Genomic DNA, 20,357 nt, shown 5'->3' on the forward strand with positions numbered 1-20,357 from the left:
CGTGACTTCGTTACGAATTCGCGAGGGAAACGCCGACCGGAAGTCCACGTTTGGCGTTCGCCATCGCGGATATAACATTCGGCTGTAAATCGCCGTGGGGAGGACGCGCACACGTACGCATACATTTCCCTAATAGATACGCGATACCATCGAATTTTAATAATTAAACAGCTATTAATGCTAACGAAAATTCGCGGAAGCTGGCGTTCGGTTCCCCGTTAATTCCCCGTAATTTTCACGTTCACCCAGGGCGACGCGGGGCAAAAACAAACGATAAACGCCGTCCAAGTTTCGACGCGCCTCGCTTCCCTCTCGTACCCTCTTTCGAAAAGTATAATATATTCGCGAGCGATGCGCCAGAGACTTCGAATTAAATCAGCCGGCTCGAATTAATTCGATAAAGAAGAAACTCGTTAACAGCGTCAACCGGAACGGGCCCTTTTCCCCTCGCGGCTTTCAATCTCTCCTTCAAAGGAGAGGAAAGGACGAAGAAGAAGAAAAAAAAAAGAAAAAGAGGGAGTCGGCAACGGCGAAACTTTGCGTACAACTTCCAACGCAAAGAAGTTCCCTCGATCTGCTGCTCGTTGCGCAAAGTCTCTCCCGTTTTCCCTTCTACCGTGATTCGCTGCAAGCGGCGGACTCCGACCTCCGAGCTCTCACTTTCTGCCCTCCGTTCCGCGAAGTCCCTCCGGTCCCTTCGCTCCCGAGCCCTTCCGCCGTCTTCCCACGCGCGCGTTCGATCGCGCGAGATTCGCCGCCGACGGAATTAGCCACGGCGGCTAGGCGCAAACGAGGGAACATCTGCACCCCAAAAAGCGCCCCGCTGCGCGGCGGGGGGGAAAAAGGGACAGTGGGGGGGAAGAGGATAGTCTACGGTTACATTTCCGCTCTGCCATTCCTCCGTCCGAAAATAACACGCGTCGGATTTCTATTTTTTTTTTTTATTTTTCTTTTTTATCTGGTTGCAGTCGCAAATACGAAATAAATGTCGATCCGGTGATTAATCGACCGGGCAATCGAGCGCCGCAGGCGTTATTTTCGTCGGCACCGATAATCTGTTGACAATCGGAGGATTACGCCGTCACTTTCGAGCGGTAATCGCCACCGCGATAGCGCAGCGCGAAGGTTAAGAAACTAGCCTCGCGGACGGTCCGGTGCGAGTCTACCTGAGGCACGGACGCCGGAACGTCCGACGGCGTCCGCGGACCTTTATCTCTACGGTGGAGCGGACCGTTAAGTGTCGCGTCGCGAGTTGTCTTTGTCGCTCGCGGGAGCGGATCCGAGAGATCCCTTTCCCCCGAGGGCTTGGCGAGCGTCGGCGGAAACGAAAGTAAGAGCGACGCGCTCCCGAGCCGTCGAGCAAGAGAGAACACCACGCCGGATCCGCCGCCGCTCGCCAGCCACTGTTGTCGCGGAATTTGATCCGCGAGCGCGCCCGGCTCTCTCTCTCTCTCTCTCTCTCTCTCTCTCTCTCTCTCTCTCTCTCTCTCTCTCTCTCTCTCTCTCTCTCACCTAACCTTAACGCCGCCGTTCTACCGTGCTCCGCTCTCTCCCTCGCCCAGAGTATCGGCCGTCACTGCCGTCAAGTGTATCGCACTTACCTCGTATCGATGCGCAGGTGTTTCGCCAGGGACGACGATGGCGGATTTCGACGAGTCCTCGCCGCGTAAGGTAAAGGAGGCCTTGCGACACCGGCGGCGACTCCTCCGCGTACGCCTCCGCCGTATTATCCTCGGCGCGGAAAAGCAGCACCCAAGTCTCGGTGATACCGAACGAAGGGGGGAAAAAAAAAACAGACGCCGGGTGCACACGGCGTCGGCGCGCGACGAAAAGGGCGAAGAAACGCACGTACGCGGACACCGTCGACGAAGGGGGAGAAACGCAGGGAGGAACCGACGACCGCACGAGACCGACGAACGAGGACCCGACGGTGGCCGGTAACACCGCGACGAAATCACCTTAACCGCTGGGCGCGTACTGCACCGAACGAACGGACGACGGCAGTATGGCGCCCATCGCTTCCCCCACTTCGGCGTTCCCCCCCGCTTCCCCTCACCCCTCACCGCACGCAGCGCCTCCGCGCGCTCCACTCGCTCTCGCGGCGACTATTGTCGTTTTCCGTCTCGCTTTACTTCGCGGACTGCCAGGCCGCAGCTACGTGCGCTCTCCTTTTCTCCACCGCGACGCGTCGTCTCTTTCCACCTCACGTCGTTTCAAACTGAATACTAACGCATCTCTACTCTCTTTCCCTCCCGCGCGTCCGCGCGATCTCAGCTGTCGCTGATCCGTTTCCCTTCGGCGAATGCGTACACGTAATCTCTATCTCTCTCTCTCTCTCTCTCTAGCTCCGGCTTAGTCCCTGTCTCGCTGCGTAGGTTCCTCTCTTCATCGCGCCCTTCGACTCGCTCGTCTTCCTCCTTCAACCCGCAGCAAATCGCGCTCGCGCAGAGAGAAAGAGACTCGCGACCGTTCTCCTCTTTCGTTCCTTGCGACGTCTTTCTCGTCGCCACGAGCTCTCTCGCTATCGATGACGGTACGCGTCGTCTTTCTCCTTTCGTTCTCTCTTTCCCTCTCTCTCTCCCGCTCGCAATTTCAGCCGCGGTCCTACCTCGATTAAGGGAGCAGCAGAAAACTCTCGTCGAACACACGCGCGGGTGCGTGCACACACGTACTTTCCGTTGACGCCGCCGCTGACCGGCCAATCGACACGTAGGAGCACTGTCCCCTGCGAGGTCGTGCGACCAGACGCACGTTCTCCCTCCCCTCCCGCCCCGCGTCACGAAACGTGGGCGAGATTAATATTAGATCGATTGTCGTTAATAACATCTCCGGCGCTCTCTCACGACACGATGCTATTTATCGCCGACTGGGGTGCAACAACCATTGTCATCGTCGCGCGAAACGGGATTTTCATCGAAATAACGTGTCGCGCGTAAATTTCCTTCTCTTTTTTATTAATTCGTCCGAAACAAACCGACAAATTAATTCGCTAATAAACGCGCCCGGTTCCACGTCAACGAAGTGCAAACCGCGTGATCCCGCGAAAAGCAGCGAAACGGACCGCGATCGAACGCCGCGGTGTTTTCTTTTTTTTTTTTTTCTGACGCCGAACGTAATTAATTAATTAATTACGCCTTTCTTTTTCGCCGCGAGTCCGTCGGCGGTGGAAATTTTATCAGAGGCGCGTTGCCGGCCTTTGGTATTAACGCGACGGTGTTAATTTATCGTCGTCGTCGGCCCAACGCCCGCTGCTATCACGCCGCAGCCGGCTCGTCCACTTCTTGACGAGAGCCGACACCCGCTTTTTATTTTCTCGTCCGCGCAAAATAAACGTCTCGCACCCGGGGGCGAGAATGACGTAGCCAACGACGCTAGCGCAAAAGCCCACGGACGCGTTTGCGGAAAAAAATGTGACGCAAGGAGATTAAAAAGTTCCCCGCTTTTGAATATATACGAACGTGTCGCGCGAGGCCCGAAAAAGGCACATTTTTTTTCAAGAGAGAAAAAGAGAGAGAGAGACATTCTACCTTCCGGCCGGCCAATAAATTCGCACGCGGCGATTTAGCATCCCCGTTATAAACGGCAGCCGCGGGATAAACTTCAAGGACCCCCTCTTAATCAGTTTATGAACTTTTCCAATAAGATCTTCGGTCGCCCCGTCCTCCGTGGCTCATTGTTCCATCGAGCTTAACAACTTTTGCGTCGACGCCGGAAATTATTACTATAAATCACCACCGACTGACCTCCTTCGTTTGATAAAACGCGTCCTCGCTCCCTCGGGCCGTGGCGCGAACGACGAAACGAAACGGGAAGCGGAATTAGCGGTAAATTAACTGCCGCGAGCTTCCGCGCAGTATTTTGGATTTTCCGATACTTCACCCGTGCGCGCATATTATACGACGATAGAAAGCCTGCGTGAAACACCGGAGTGATAATCCCCCGGTTTTGATTAATACGAGCCGGCGAAACGCGGATGCTGCCGCGCCGGGATAATCGCGGGGATGGAATATCCCTGGCCGGACCCGCGTTTTGAAACGGGAAATCATTTATCGAGATGCCGCATCTTCGTTTGATCATCAGCCCCGCGGCCAGTTTCGAGGCCCCGACACTGTTGCAACGGCGAGCGCGGGCTTCTAAATATAAAATTCACCCCTTTCCGGCCTGGAGCGATTCCGCACGGCTGAGGGATAAAGGAGCCCCGACGGGCGGCCGGTGGCCGCGCGAGGCGAGCGGCGATAACGCGTCCGGCGCAAATTAGTTTAACGCATTTTAAATGCGGGCATTAACGCGGAAATGCAACCGGGCGTCCGTCGTTGCGACGAGCGCGCAAATATAGCCGCGGCAAGTGCGCGCCCAACGTTTAACAAATAAAGGAAACGGAGCCACGGAAAAACGTCCGACTTTGTCGGCGTTTCTTGCTACTTCGCGAAGATAAGTATTTTTTTTTTTTTTTACGCCGTTTAATGCGACACTCGCGCGGATCGTAAGGGTTCGTATCGCCGATGGAGAACGTCGCCTATTACGCATGGTTTTCCGAGACTCGAAGTGACGAAAATAGAACAGCGTGATTAATTAGTATTAAACAAAAATAATAATAAATTTAAAAAAATTAAACGTCTTATCGAGGAGAGAAGGGCAAGTTTTAATATAAACACGAATTAATCAACGCGAGAACGATCTTTTCTCGCCGTTAATTGTATATTACGCGCTGCTCGTTAACACGAGCAGCTCGATTATCGCTAGATTACGCGTCGATCGCGGCTGAATCCTCGGCCGGTCGCGGGGAAAGACGATTAACTTCGGCCCTTATCGATTTTCCGCGGGCAGGAGAGATGATGTATCCTTAATAAAGTCGCGCGTAAAGTCACGCGCGCAATCTCACGCTCGATTTTCCCCGCTCCGATATTTCTCGCGACGGTGCATTTTACGGAAGTTACGTCGGAATATTGATTCCGGACGCGGAGGGTGGTACATCTCGCCGAATACCCTTGTCGGATATTACATTTAACATACATTCCTGCAGACGCTTTAATACCCGCGGCAATACCTATACGCGGTAATTTATGGAAAACGGGTAACGGAAGCGCGGCGTCGCGGATGCTCGGCATCAGCCCGCTGCTTGGGCTCTTCTCTTCCTGTTTTTCTTTTAACTTGCGCAATAATTAAGATAAAACGTAATATCGCTCGAGAGGTAAAATCGCAGTCAGAAAGAGAGGAAACGAGCGAAACAAGAGGGACGTTCGCGGAGATTCTTTGACTCGCTTATACGGTCACTAGTAGCCCTTTCATCTCCCTGGATGCAAGCTCCCAGTAATCCTCAACCTTGACAGATCTGCCCTAGTAATTACATGGAATCTGCCCCCCGCTCGTCCCCACCGGCTCCCTGTTCCGCTTTGCTATCCGTCCTTCGCTAAATATGCTCCTATTAGCCTTCGGGCTACGGCGCGATGCTCTTATTTGAACGTGAATCGCAACGTAGATGCACACAGCGCATATCAGAGGCGATAGCACCGCGGTTACTACGCATCCGCCGAAGCGGAGATCGATAATTCGAAGACAAGAATTTTGTTAACCAAAACGGAAGGACGCGCTTTCGAATAATCGGGAAAGTTGAAGAAAAATACTTGCACCTTTGTTTCAATCGCGATTGAACTAAACGTAGAATGGTGTTTTTTTTTTTCTTCTATTTTTTCATGTAACGATTAGAAGTAGACTCGTCGGATACAACGCGTGCTTTCGAAGATGCCCCCTTTAAGCAAGGGGTAATCGTGTCTCGTCAACCATAAAAATTACTTGCGGTTAGCAACATCCCCGCGCACACACGCCGATAACGGTGATGTGCGCATTCGGCATCGTAGGCGATGATCACCCACGGAAAGCAACCGTTGCGGGGCTCGAGCGAATTCCGCGAAAGCGCGGAACGCGGCGCAAAAAAGGCTCGGAGAGGAGAAGAAAAAAAAAAAAGAGGAGGGAAATTTCAATCAATCGCCAAATACGACTCGTTCCAGCTTCAGTCCACCGTCCGGATCGCCTATCCGTTCATTGTTTCAACCTGATGCATATGTACATAACGTACGCGGTGCAAGCATCGCGTCGAAAAGTATCGAGCCGAGCGAATTTCCACATCGAGCAACGGTCCGGCGATGGAATTATAAATTTTTTTTTTGTGCCCGTAGCTCGATCGCGTCGAATCGTCCCGCACTTGATTTATTTCGTTTTATGGAAAATCTCTCCCCCCCCTCCTCTCCTAGAACCTCGAGAGCAAAGCGCGATAGTAAGAAAACCGGCGGGTTAATGGCTCAATTAATTACCGCGTAGCTTACGAAATTGGGCAAGTATTCGCGCGAACGAGAGGCGGCCGTCGTATCGGATTTATTCCACGGGTCGTAAACGAAGCTGGCGGGCGCGAGGTCGCGTGTGTCAATATTCAGATGAGTATACAAACATCCCGCTGGCAGATAACGAAGTCATGCGAGCAGCGTTAGAATCCGGCCTCGCGAGCATATGTGTGACGTATCGCTACGTTCCTCGTGGCATGCTCGTTAGATCGTGACGGATACGCAATGTCAATGAATGCGCGCGACACGTTTTTTATTTTTCTTTTTTTCCCCTCCCCCTTTTCTTTGCATCACCGTTGCATTAATGCTCGCTCTAATAAGCTAAACGAGGAGACCTAGAATTGCGAAATCTCGCGCCGTGTAATTTGCAAAATGTAAAAGCGCGCTGGAGCTGGGACCTTTTGTTACTGCCGGCATTACGTGCGATCGATTGTCGCTCGTATGACGTACCTGTTTCGTTAGAACACCGGAGACGCGACGGTTCAATTTCGTCTGGTTTCCTGATCCAGTCCTTGATCGAATCCCGCCCACAGTAAACGACATTTTCGTTCCCGCTCGCACGTCGCCCGCGGGACCGATGCGAAAACGAAGGGCAAATTAAGGAAAACGCGCCGGCTAGATGGAAATGAAAGTACGAAGTGGACGAGGGTTCGAGCGATTTTTTAATCCCACGGAAAACTTTGCTGACCGTATCTGTATATTTCATAAATAAACAATAAAGAATAAAAAAAGAAAAGAAAAACCAAATTTAAAAAAAAAATTATTATCTTTCTTTTTAATTTATTTAATTCGCCTGTTCTCGATAATCGTTATTTCCGATGGTGCGCGCTCAAGTCTCGGAGAACGTGAAGTGGTACAGCGACAATTTTGATGCACCAGGGTGAGAGGGGCAGGCGGGGGAGAATGAACGGCTGATTATCAGCAGAGGACACGAACTGGAGGAGACGCAATGCAACAAGAACCGTCTCGTTACGTGTTGACGTTACGAGAGAAGGAGCACTCGTCTACGTTCGAGTGCTTTGTCCACCGGATGACAAAGAGAGAGAGAAACGAGGGTGCTTATTCTACGAAGGACATTACGATGAGAAAACACGGGTGAGAAAACCATCCGGCACGAGTCGTCACAAACGCGCCGGTCTTAATAAAATATTAGAACGCCAGGAAAACAGTAGGGGGAAAAAAAAAAAATAAAAAGAAAAAAAAAAAAAACTTTAGCGTGATCCTTGATCCTCGCTCATCCGGTTGCATGCCTTCGGTTTTATCCGAACACGTCGCGAATCCCACATTTAGTATGTAAATCCTCGCGGTATTACTTGCCGTCGACACGAAAAAGAGTTTCGTTTGCGGCGCCCTGATTCTTCAAACGTCTCCCGTGGATTTTTGCGCCTCGTTAAAATAAAAATCTTCAAACGGCGCGCCACGTGTCTGATCTCTCTAAATCATACGACGAATAAATCTCCGAGTATCCGAGAAACATTCTCCTACGTTCCGCGCCGAGGAATCCTGCACGGGCGCTGTAATCATGTCGCATTGTCCGTCGCTGCTGGGGAACCCAAAGGTTCTATTCTCGGGCTAAGCATTTACGTCAAAGTCGTCCTAATGGGCTCAGGACGAATAGGATCCCTGAGCGTCCTATCGCTGTCCGAAATTCGGAAACCAAACAACAGAGCTGATTCCTCGGCGAGTAGCGCGCACACGTAGGACGGGACGTGCGGAATCCGCGGGATGACTAATCCTGGCCTCGAGCCAGTAAGTACCGCGTAAGTCAACCAACGCGTATACACCCGCAAACGTCATTTACGTACGTATGTGTGCGCCCGAGCGCGTATGCAACGCGAATGTGTTCACCGAAGTCGGAGCGGCGAAGTTTCGTGCTCCGCTTCGCGCGCGGGCTTACGCGGCTCTCCTCGAGTTATTTATACCGAAATATGGTCGGGAACACACCCGCCGAGAAGAAGCCGGGAATACAACGCTCTCAGCCGCGGAACGACACGATTTAATTGCGTTCGAATTCGACCCCGACGCGTTATCCGGGCGTGTCGGGCGAAATAACGAGGGATATAATTGATCGGCGGGGTGCACGGGCTATCTTCGGCACATCGATAGAGAACCGCGAGTGCCCCTCTTCACTTTCGGAATATTTATGCTTATCGATTGCAGCCGAGGATACCGAATTCTATGTAAATCCAGTTCCAGCGATATTTTTAGCGGGGCCCACCGTTTGGAAGTCTTCGCGCGCGTTACTTTTCGAAATAAACGAGTCATATCCGAGAGCGTTCTATCACGCTGGGCGTGCACTAAATTCATAAATAGCAGTCTCGCCGACGCGATCGCGTACGGTTTACACGTTCAAATGCCGCCCCGAGCGATACCATAACACGACCGTCGAAATATTTCTGTCTTATACCTTGGCACACTTATCCTCCCCGGTCAGAATAGCCGAATCGAACAATCATGCGTCCGCGAGCCACGGCGAATCTCATCCCGCGTCTCCCGCAAATCTAGATCCTCGAGGGTGATGCGACTTGGATTCACGCTGCGACATTAAGGTTGCATTACCGCGACACAGTCGCGCTAATGCGATTCCCGAACGAAATTCCGCGCGCTTCGTCGGCGCACGCCGCGATTAGAAGCCTCTTTTCTCGTAGATCTTATCGCGCGGCGAAACGCCAGCGCGGACTCCGGAGCTGAGAAAGACAGCGGCAAAACGCGGGCGACTTTCAGAATGGATCAGAAGTGCCGCGCGAAATGGGAATTAACGAGCGTGCGATTAACCGGGTTAATGAACGTAGGCACGCGATACTTCTACGACGACGACGCTTCCAAGGAGACGGGTTGTTGACCGGGGCTGACTGACACTCGACTCCTCTCATCTGGGGCACCCACGACTCCTCCCACCCCTCGTCCCCTCTTCGCCCTTACTTTCCGCCGACACCCCGCATCGGTTCTTTCATCAAAGTTGCACCATCCTCTCGACTATCGGCGCGCCGATTTTATTCCGCGCGATGCAAGAAACGTGGAGCGAGCCCTGATACGGCTGGTTGAACGAAATTTATTCGCGGGAATGCCAATCGATCGTCTCCGGCGACGAATCTCACCGTGATTTTAATCTAACAATGTCGCGACAATGACAATTTCGCCCGTAAATCCGATTATGATATAAGATTCTCGCCCGATGACGCGCAGCTTCGACAAATTATCGTCGCTGATATCGAGTTAACGTCGCGAGATATAAATTGCCCTAATTGCCCGATGCGGTTTACACGCGCGCTATTGTCATCGCACCTGGGCACCGGCGGTGGATTTTGCCTCGCGGTTTTTAACGGCGAGCGCGGCCAAGACCGCCCCTCGGCGCGAGGTATCCAAAGCTGAGCCGCGTAAAGCCGTGTTTCTTTCCTCTCTGAGATTTTTACGCGCGTCCGATATTTTAAGGAATTTAAGGGATAACGTAAATCAGTCTCGCCCTTCCGGTCGCGCCTTGTACAATACTTTACGGTCCTTGCCGCGCGCGTTAAAATAGACCGCCGTTTAGACCATTGTTAGCCGCGAGGAAATAACGAGTACAAATTATAAAGATAGAAAACGCGGAAAAATAGGACGGAACGGCGCCGTTCGCGGCGTCGAATACGTTTCGCGTACACGCTCGTGCGTTTTGTTACGAGTGGAACTTCCTCGCGCGGCGAAAAGTTCCTTGACCGAGTTGTCCGCCGCGGAACATTTCCATTGAAGGAAAGCGGACCGTGCTTTCCGCATACGCACCGGGCACTTTCCGCGAGGCGGAAAAAGGCGCGGCCGTATACGGGGTGTAACCCCCCTTCTGAGGTCCAAATAAAGAGGCAGATGCTCTCGTTTCGAGTTAAATTGAAAGGCGGTTCGCGGGGTTTTCAGTTGCTCGCGGTCGAGCCGCGGCGCGGTTTCGCTTATTAATTAGGAATCATCATCGGGCGAAAAAGGCGCGCCGCCTACGCGCGATATGCGCCCGCAATTAAGACAAGGCTGCGCCTATCGCTGCCGATCGCGGGGCGCCAAGCGGGCGCCCGGAAAAAAGGAAGACCGAACGGCGTCAAGGAACAATGTACAACACGCACCATTGTTCTCGTAATGGCCGACGGGACGAAGGGAGGGCCGATTCAGGATGTCAACGTCATTACGGATGCACGGGTCCCGACGCGCAGCATTAACCCACTTTTGTTTAATCACAAAGGCAATCTCGGCGATCGGGCCCGGGTTCAACGTCTCGTTGCGCATTCGGCGCTTAATTGCAGATCGCGCTTTTATTCCGGTCGAACGACGAATAGCCCGACCTCTCGACCCCGTCCCTGCCGATCCCTCGACGCTCGGCGAACGCAACGTCATCGGTTCGGAAAACTGCACGTTGCATAAAGCGAGTTTAAAAAAAAAAAAAAAAAAAAGAAAGAAAGAAAAAGAAATAAAAGAAAAAACAAAAAACAAAAAAACACGCGATTATAAAGGCCGATAACGCGGAGTGGAGTATCTTCATCCCCCGTTTCAATCTCGTTTCGTTTCAAATTACCTTACGGAACGCACACAGGGACGCGCCGCAATCTCTTTGTGACACCGTACCAGCGGCTACGGAGCGCGAAGCACTCGACATTGCACGTGGAACGCGAGGGACGCGCGTAACTTCGGGGACTGTCGAACTAACCGCGTTCTCGCCACAATTTGCATGCTAACTCGTCGGTAGAGTTGGCCGCCGCTTCTCCACGCGGCAACTACCAATTTCTATGCCGATTGTTTCCTTATACCAATCCCAGCCCGCTGAAACTCTCGACTCGTCGTTCAGCCCGGCCATCCGGTGATTCAACCGAGCGTCGAAGCATCAGGATCGCAGGCCACTTCTCTCCTTCTGGGTCGCGCGCGAGAATCGTACGACTTGAAACTACCGCTGGAATAATCCCCGCTGGCGACAACGAAGCACACGAAAAGCGGACGCGTCTTCGAACTTCGCGACTCGACGGAATTCTTCTCTCCCGCGTCAGAAATCTTTTTCCCCGGATTCTGCGAAGGGAAACGGAACGTTCGTGCGCGTGCAAAGAAATTCCGGCACGGGAGGTCCCGAGTGGCAGCGCGAGTCACGCAGGGGCTCTTTTATTTTTCAAGTGCGTTTACGAAATCAATTGCGTGTGTCGACACATCCGGCGATCAACCACGGTCTCTTGCGGTAGTCTTAAATGCCGATGTCCCATCCTCCGTGTTGCTTTTCGATGACCGCGCGACGATTGCCGAACGAACGGAAATAACCTACTCATCTCTTTCTGCGAAAGCGCGAAGAATCCCTTCGAGACTCGGCGCGAGATGAAAAAGCAACGTGCGAAGGACGAAAATGATAATCCCTCCCTGCTCGAATCGATAGAAAAGTTGGAATTTTTCGCGCAGTACGAACGGCAGGAATTAATCGGAGACTCTCGCGTCGCTGATGAAAAAAAATTTACTACGCCCATCCGTGTGCCGTTGCACGAGTCGCGGTATAAATATTTCGCTGCCCCGCGGACCAGGAAATGTGAAATTGTTTCCGGGCGTGAGATAAGGCAACACCTGTCCCCAAAACTACATGCAGCACACGGGACAAATGCTCGATTCTCACATTTGCATCACGATGCTCGCCGCTGATAATCGAGGCGTTGATAGCGCGGCGGCAACTATGAACGACGACGGGCAGAAGCAACTAGGTCACACGCTTTCCATTTTGATTTAAGGCACTTGCACCGACCGAAAGAGACAATCGTCGCGCGCCGTCGAGCGATCCGCGGAATTCCGGAGCCGGGACGTGAAACGCGCTAACAGAAACGAGCGTGGGAGTCGAGAGATGTGTGCGTACGCGATATTTGTACTTCTCAAACATGCCGTCGAGATCGTTTTCACCAATGGGAATGGTGTCCCACATAGATCTATGTCGCGCAACGAACTCCGAGAATTTCCGTGTAATCGACGCCGTCGTGTACGATTCGAAATGACGGTCCGCGTAAGCTCGACGAAAAATTTTACTTCGAAGGCTCTTTATCGCACAAAATGTGTACATAAAAATAACACGACCGCGGCTAGCTTTGAATTATTTCGGCGTTCATTATATCGATTCAATTGCGAATTATTTCCGAAGTTAAATAAAACTATGCAACGCAATTATATTATACGTTTTTCAATAAACAAAAAAAAAAACAAGAAAAAGCAATTTTCCCGCTGCGAAAACATTTGCCTGGTAAAGATTAGCTCGTAAAGTTTGCAAAAGTAAAATCGCCGGGACGAGAGGGGCAGATTGAGGGGGTGGAAAGAGAGCGATTCCGCTAGTCGGCGAGTGGGAAAGTTCCTGGGAAAGGCACGACTACCGGGGCCGACTTGAAAGAGGAGTAGAAAAGCTGTACCTTCCGGACGGCGGCGTCTGGAAACAACGCAAAGTGCCCCGCAACTTTTCGACCTGACTAGCACGATTGACCGCTGCTGCGCGAGGCGAAACTACTAAAAATAGTTCCTCCGCATTGCCTACTCGTGAAAACGACGTACAGAGATGGAAGCGAGAGCAACGGGAAACCTCTGCTCGGCATCCCCTCGGCGTAATTAACAGGCGTATAATTCTTTTTCAGACTCCCGAGATTTCGAACGAAAATTCTAACGATCGTATCCGAGATTATATTTAACGAGATCGGGTCAATAACGCGAGATAACGGACGCGCGTGAACGAAACGGAAGGTAAAAGGCGAACCATTTCGCTAGATTGACCATCGCCGTTGCTACTTCTCCGCGCGTCGGCTTCTCTTCCGTATTTCCGAATCAAGCATTTTCGCCCCATCACGCGATATTGATTCATCTCCTATTTTTAAGCGCATAGCAACGTCGACTGATTCGACCGTGTGATTTCGATGCCTCTGCCGGCCAACGTTAACGAAATTATTCAACGTATACGATAGGCAGCGCGCTGCAGCCCGTTAAGTTTCCGTCTATAATAATAGCGTCTAATTGCGTTCCGGTTGATACTAAGTGGACCTTAAACTCGGGGGGTTTAATGCATATTAATCTCTCGGATATACGGCTGCGATATCGTTGCGAGGTCTACGTGATGCATTCGCGTCCGTGGCCCACGAATTCGTAGTATTCGGAATTATTACGAAAAGAATGGGATCGACGGTCGAGTTCGTAAACAAACTGACCGACACGGAATTAGGAATATCTACCATTTATCTTATTTGCTCCGGCTAAGCACGCACGTGACGTTTCATTATAAGTTCACTTCGCATCTACTTTAAGCTCATTACAGTTGGCCCCGCGCTGGGGGAGCTAACGAGAAACACGGATAAACGTCAGGCTAATACGCGAGATTAAATTTGCACGATGCTTATAAATAATATTAACTTTGACGGGGCTATAAGCTCCAATAACTTGAGATTCTATTATCCGTCGACCGTAGCAAAATATCGCTAAAATCTTCGAGCGAGATCCGTCGCGAAGATCCCAGGCGAAATCGTTCGTCGAACTTTAATCGCGGCCGTCGTTCCATTTCCACGGCATGGAAATGTCGCTTCTCTCGGCGTTACGTCGAGGATCTTCTCTTACGGCGCTGTATGTAAACGTACCGGGTCAAAACAATCAACGCATTATTGCGACTATTAGGTGTTCTGGTATAGGCATAGCTGTCCGGCGATATTTGATTGGAGCTTTCGCGAACGGGCAGAGAGGCTGCAAACGCGACCACGTGAACGTTCGTGGGCATTCACCCCGACGGTCTCAGAATAACTGCATACCTATTTGTCCCGAGTAAGCAGACAGTGGTGCACAGGCGAAATTATTCGCCGAGGTAAGTTCGCGAAGCCGCAAGCACGGAGCTTCTCGATATCGGCCCTTCGTTTGAATATTCAGGAAATTACGCGGAAGTCCGCTGCATATGCGCGGGCTTCGGTTCGGGACTTCCTCGCGGCGCACAAAAATATAACGTATCGTTAACGCGCCATATGAGAATTCCTAATCGCGGTATGGCGGTGAGAATTGTAGAAAGCGTCCCAAGATAAATCGGCGCGTTTATTCTCGGCAAATTGACGACGCGGCGGAATTCCTGTTGCACCCAGCTTGAGAGCCACTGATAGCGAAATGACACCGTCGAAACCTGTCGCGGACATTATTTGCAGTTTATTTCGAAACGCGCGGATATACGCGGATCCCCGGTCTTCAGAAAGCATCATCAAATTGACACTCGCGAAGGGACGAGATATTGTCGGCGGTATTGACGACGGTCGGGGCCGGTGTAGCCCGATATCGAAATTACGTTCGGCCCGTAAGCGATTCTCGTAATAATGAAAAAGCGGTGAATTTTCCAATAATAATGAACCCCCGCCGCGCGTCCCGAGGCTGCCGGACGGAAAATAATCCCGACGACGATTCGCCGAGGCAACGGTTTGAAACGTTAAACCCCGTCGCGTAGCCGAAGACCCCGGCGGTATATTACGTAACGGGAATTTTCGGAAATGGTACTGGATGTAGAGCCAGTTGATATAAAGTTATTCGATACCGCCCAATACTTTCCTGTGCGACGGGGCTCGTAAAGTGGAACGACTGTTACGGTCGCATCAATCCGTGGAAACGCGGAACGTGAAACGTTATGAGAATCGCGTCTTTTCCGCGATTGTAAGACACCCACGCGCCCAGGCTCCACCTGCGTTATTTTTTTTTTTTGACTCGCCGGAGAAAGATCGAGTGGAAACATTATGAAATCGCGATCTTTACGATCACGGTACAATAAAGTGTTTTACTGTCGCAGATTAAAAATGTAGATAGTTAGATATTCGGTTTCTCTCGCTCATTCTCTCTATCTTTCTGCCGTTATTTTTGTAGTGATTGATCTGTTTATGAATGTTCGCGTTCGTTGTTCGTTCGCCGAGTGTATGCACACCTTTAGACGTGGGCGATCACTTTACACGGGTACTAAATAAGGTTAAATGGAACGGCTGAAAAGGTTTTGCAGCGTTATCTTCACGCGCGCGCGCAACAAAAAAGTAAAGGGGAAGTATAAAATTTAAACAATAGATAGATAGACCTGCTGCAACATCTGCATGTACCTTCGATTACGTAAGAATACGTCGAAACTCGCGGCGGTCTTTCAACGAAACGTGGAATGGGCGAACCCTGCATGTGTAATAAGAAGCATCCTTGGAAGTCGTCGCGGTCGACATTCCAGGTGTTTGAACCGCGAATAATTATATAATTCTATTTACGACGGCCGCGAGACCGCGGATTTGAGTACCGCTGAGAACGTGTCGCTGAATATTACGCGTTCGGACGACGAAAGCTTCCTGGGAAGGCTAAGTTGAGAATCTCGCGGAAGCGTCGCGTCGGGAGAACAGCATCACGTTCGGGAGTGCCGTTCGAAATACATAGGTACGGGGTGCCTGCCGTTGTCGAGACCTATCGATATGCCGTCGTGAACACGCTGTCGCGCGTCGCGCAAAAATAGAAAAAAAAAAGGAAAAAAAAAGGGAAAAAAAATTCGAAAGCTCATCAGGTTTGGGGACGTCGGGCGGGGTGCAGCGGGCGGGAAAACGCGTCTGGTGCATTATTCGGACGGCGGAGTACATGGCGGTGCCGTCAGGACGCATCGGTGATCTCCGATGAAACGATGAAAAATCGAAAAATCCGAACACGTGCGCGGGCCGCGCCTGGCCTCGACCCCTCGTATCTCGCGCCGGACCCGGCGGTCGTGTTTAACATTTCTCCCTCGCCGCCCTGACGTCCGAGGAGCTCGCGATATAACGCCGTATATATCCCGACGCGACGTGCGAGAGCGCGCGATACGTATTTTCATAAGACACCTGCCTTCGCGAAGCGCCGCACGAACATCGACCCGCGAGATTTCCCGCAAATATTCTCTCGTCTTCCTATCTCAGAGATTTCCTTCGCTTTGCCTGAGGTACTCGAATACCGCGCGAAATTTCGATGGATTCTTCCACCGCTGGATTTTCAGTGAAAATCTAATTGACACATGGCGGCGTACAAGTGTTAACTCTCTGCGAGTTCCTTCGCGGAATTGATAATTGATAGTTGAGCGCGCGGATGCAAATCAAATGTCTCAAACCGCACGTTTTAATTCTCATTTTTTTAAAGTAATAAAATACATGATAGTTTTACTAAGGTTTCGGTTATAAGTTGGATATCTAATCGTGCAAATAATAAGGTAATACGATATTTTATTCATTCATATTTCACTTGGAAACGCGACGTCACGCTTTTATCTCCTCAAAAAATAAAGAATAAATTACAGGAAAAGCGAGCGGCGATCAAAGCGATATTCATCTGGTCGACGTCTGTAATTTAATTGGCACACTCGCGTCATTCGCCGAGCACTTATTGACCGCTAAAGAGTTTCAATACCGAATTGTCGTATCGAGACACTTGTGCAACGAGTGGGAAACGTCGCCACGCCATATTAGGTGGTTAAGATACACGAACGACGAACGTATGTTCCTCGGTTACTTTACAATCGTGCCTGTAGACAGGAAAACCCGGTGTAACTGGCTTCGTGGAAATAGTCTCAACGTGCACGAATATGCCCTACATAAAGAAAGACGACTGTCTATTCTTCAAACCGTATTTGACCGGCAGCGTTTTATTTTTCACGTCAAACCGTCCGTTTATTTTATTTTATTTTTTATTTATCTCTTTTTTTTTTCCCTTCCCGACACAAGCGATTTATAATTCCACGCCGAGATTCACCTCGGAATTTCAGAATTTATTATTTTATATATTACAGCGAAATGTTGCTCGATAATACGGCTCTTTAACCAACGACGCTAAAACCCGGCCGCGCCGACGTTATTCCGGCTTTAAGGGAGATTTAAACATGCGTATATCTTTATTTTTTATTATTATCTTCCTTTTTTTTTTTCCCTCCCAAATAAATCAGGACACGTGTTTATGCTTAAAGCTGAAACAACGCCGGCGCAATTCGGCCTGAGCGCCGCGGCGACCGAAATCTTAACGCAGATCTACGTCGAAACAAAGAGTCGACGGCTCGGACACACCCTGCGCATACCGATATATCGGGGAGAAATGGCTTTCACGAACCGCAAGATCCGAGAATGACATCAGCGCTAGAGAAGATAGGGGCCTAATGTCAATTCGCGGTCGTAATTTGTTCGCAATTACGTCATTAACCGCGATAAGAATGGCTGATAATTTAGAATATAAATCACCGCGTTGTATTAACTCGCTAGTTGCGCGGAACGTTAAATATAATTAGCGCATCTGTGCTATTAAGCACTCTATGACCTCACGCAGTTGTCACACGCATAACAGTTTGCCGGAAGAAATCTGCGATGGCTTAAATTGATCATCTCCCTATTTAATTTCTAAATATACAACGTAATTCTGTTTCTCTTAAGAGATATAAATAAAAATTATGTACATCAAAAATATCGCGCTTACTATTCTTAAACTGCCTTACCTAAATTTTTTTTTTTTTTTTAATTCTTTATTTTTTATTTTCAGTATCCGATACCACAAAAATACAAAAATAGATACGTATGAATATAACAGATGCACGCGAGCGTTACCAGCACCATATACCTACACGTATATCGCGTTCGGATCTACGAGATTGCTAAATAATTGTGCAAATCGTTTCCGCGGGCACGTTTAATCCTATATGTATATATAAAAATTGAAAAAGAGCGAATACGAGGGTTTCGGAACGCGTCTTAATTAATCGACCATCACGCTTTAACGGCGATACCGATCGTGTATCTACGTCCGGTTAATCCGCGAGCTATTAAATTGGTAATTAAAAGTTTACAGCGCGGTTATTCAATCGCATAATTATTTTATTTTATTTTTCAATTTTATTTTTCTTTTTTATCAAAACGGCCACACCGACTCGCTGCACGAGGCTTGTTACTTCGACGGTAAGGAGGTAAATGTAAATAACCCGGCATTCGCGAGCTCGCTCGTCCGCGTCTGCGATGCGATAGAACGGGGAGGGGGGGGGAGGGGGGCTTGAAAGCTCAAGATGCTGCGGGAAGCGAAATTAGGTCGCCATCTCCGAGAGGTATGCCCGACTTTACTTTATCGTGACTTCTCCCGTCTGAGGGAACGCGCCGGAACATTACGCTGATTCGCGTCTCGCGAAGAAAGTTCCCGGGTCTCTCGACGGTTGTTTCGCCGCCTTCGTTCTGGCCTTCCCTCCGGATTCTTAAACGTTTGCGCGCCGGTCGCGAGCTGAATGCTAAAGGATCGTCGCATCCGCCGCGTTTCCCTTTGGAACCCGGCGCATTCATCTGGCCGGCTTTGTGCCGCCGTTTATGCGGCCCCCGGACCTCTTATCATTACGACGGTTTTGCGCCCGTGCCGTACTGTCCGTCAGCGAGGCTGTCACTACGAGAAGCGAGGACGACGTGAATGAAGACTCGCAAATTTAATTCATACGCTTCGCGCACGTTACGCGCGTCTAATTTATATTAGAGATCGCGCGCGAGCAGCGTTATTAAAGCGTCGCCAAAGAACGTCGCGCACGCGAGACGTAATTAAAACGATGGCATTCTAGTTTACTGCAAAAATCCTTTAATTAAGTACGCGCGTACGTATGTTTATACACGCCTTCCCGCGATACGAGAAAGTTTCCTCTTCGTCGCGTGCATTTATGCTGATGCACGCGGCGACCCGCGATATTCTCAGACCCGTCCCGATGTCTGACACTTATCGCAGATACGAGGAGATGGGGAAACGACTCGCGGAAATGATCGGAAATAAACTTCGACGTAATCAAAATAATAAAGCTTGCAACGCTGGAGGAACGGAAATTTATACACACGCGCGGCAGAAGCTGTAAGCTCGTTTAATTCGACGGCGAATAAGAAGATTCTGCTTTTAAAAGCCGCTCTCTTTACGTTCCTCCTTACTCCACCGCGAACACAAAGAGCACCCTTTCTCTTTTGTTCCATTTCCTTGCTTTCTATCCTTCCTTTTTTTTTTTTCTTTTTTTTACGTAAGCCCTCGTCGAGTGGTAAATGTACACTTTTGCTACCCAACGGAATGATTAAGTAACGCGATTATTCTGCAAGGCAAATGCGTCGCGACGGCAAATCTCTCGGGTCGAGTACGGGAGAGAAGGGAGGGGGGAAGTGGCGATTCGCCGGATATAAAAACGCGATTGCCTAATCTAATCGGCTTTTAAGCCGAAATACACGGTCACGGATTTTTGCGCCGCGGCTCGAAGAAAAGTTGAATAGGTCGGCTGCCATAACCCACCGTTACGAGTTTCCAGCGAAATAACGCCGCCGCTATCCGACTAGCTCTATAAATATCTCGTTTAATCATTACCCAGTCCTGGACTACGCGTGGAAACGATGACGTCACCGGGTAAGAAATTGGTTTGACTCGAGGGACTCATCGCGCCCGTCTCTCCTCCCTTTATTTCTCACAAATTTCTATAATCCTTTCCCGCCCGGCGTCCTTCCCTTTCTTTTATTTCGCCGTCGATTTTTTACTCCTCTCGTTTTCACTTAATACCCTACCGGCACCTGTTTTCTACTTCACCCTCGCCCTCCGAGCTCCGGTGAACTCACGGAGAATCTTTATGATCCTACCAGATGTCTCGCAATGGCATTGACGCATCGTTTTTCTTTCATTTTTTTCTTTTTTTTTTTCTTTTAGCTTTTTACGGAGATTCCCGGTTCTATCGGAAGAAAAATATAGCTCGACATTGCGTGAAACAACCGTGATGGGGAAATCGTGACGATAAATGCACCTTTAGCCGGTCCACCTGTCACGCGATGCCGAAATGAGAAATTACACCGAAACGCGAGAGGCAAGACGAACTTCTAGCGTCGATATTACGTCCCGCGTAATGTCGCACGATGATTATATCATTGCCCGTCGCGACTGACGGGTTTGTTTGTAAAAAAAAATATCTCGTTCGTAACATCTCGAAATCCCGGACGTGAACAATAAAACTTCGTGATTGAAGCGGCCAGATCGCGCACGACGCAAACGTTTGCGTTCCTCAGCGGTGGGATTACTCTCTCA

General features: G+C 50.2%; 1 protein-coding gene across 3 annotated transcripts in view; it reads right to left on the reverse strand.

Annotated features, from left to right (window-relative positions):
- LOC139107613 (dystroglycan 1) overlaps positions 1-20,357 on the reverse strand; it is a 56,228-nt gene that overhangs the window by 32,386 nt on the left and 3,485 nt on the right. Inside the window, exon 1 of one of the 3 annotated variants that reach the window (XM_070665351.1) lies at positions 1,602-1,985. The exons of 1 other annotated variant lie outside the window; for it this stretch is intronic. The gene's annotated coding sequence lies outside the window, so the exon portion shown is untranslated. Of the gene's footprint in view, positions 1-1,601; positions 1,986-20,357 lie in introns of those variants that run through there. One more of the 3 variants, XM_070665353.1, reaches the window with a different exon arrangement.

The sequence above is a fragment of the Cardiocondyla obscurior genome, linkage group LG13 (genome assembly GCF_019399895.1).
Source record: "Cardiocondyla obscurior isolate alpha-2009 linkage group LG13, Cobs3.1, whole genome shotgun sequence".
Lineage (NCBI taxonomy): Eukaryota > Metazoa > Arthropoda > Insecta > Hymenoptera > Formicidae > Cardiocondyla > Cardiocondyla obscurior.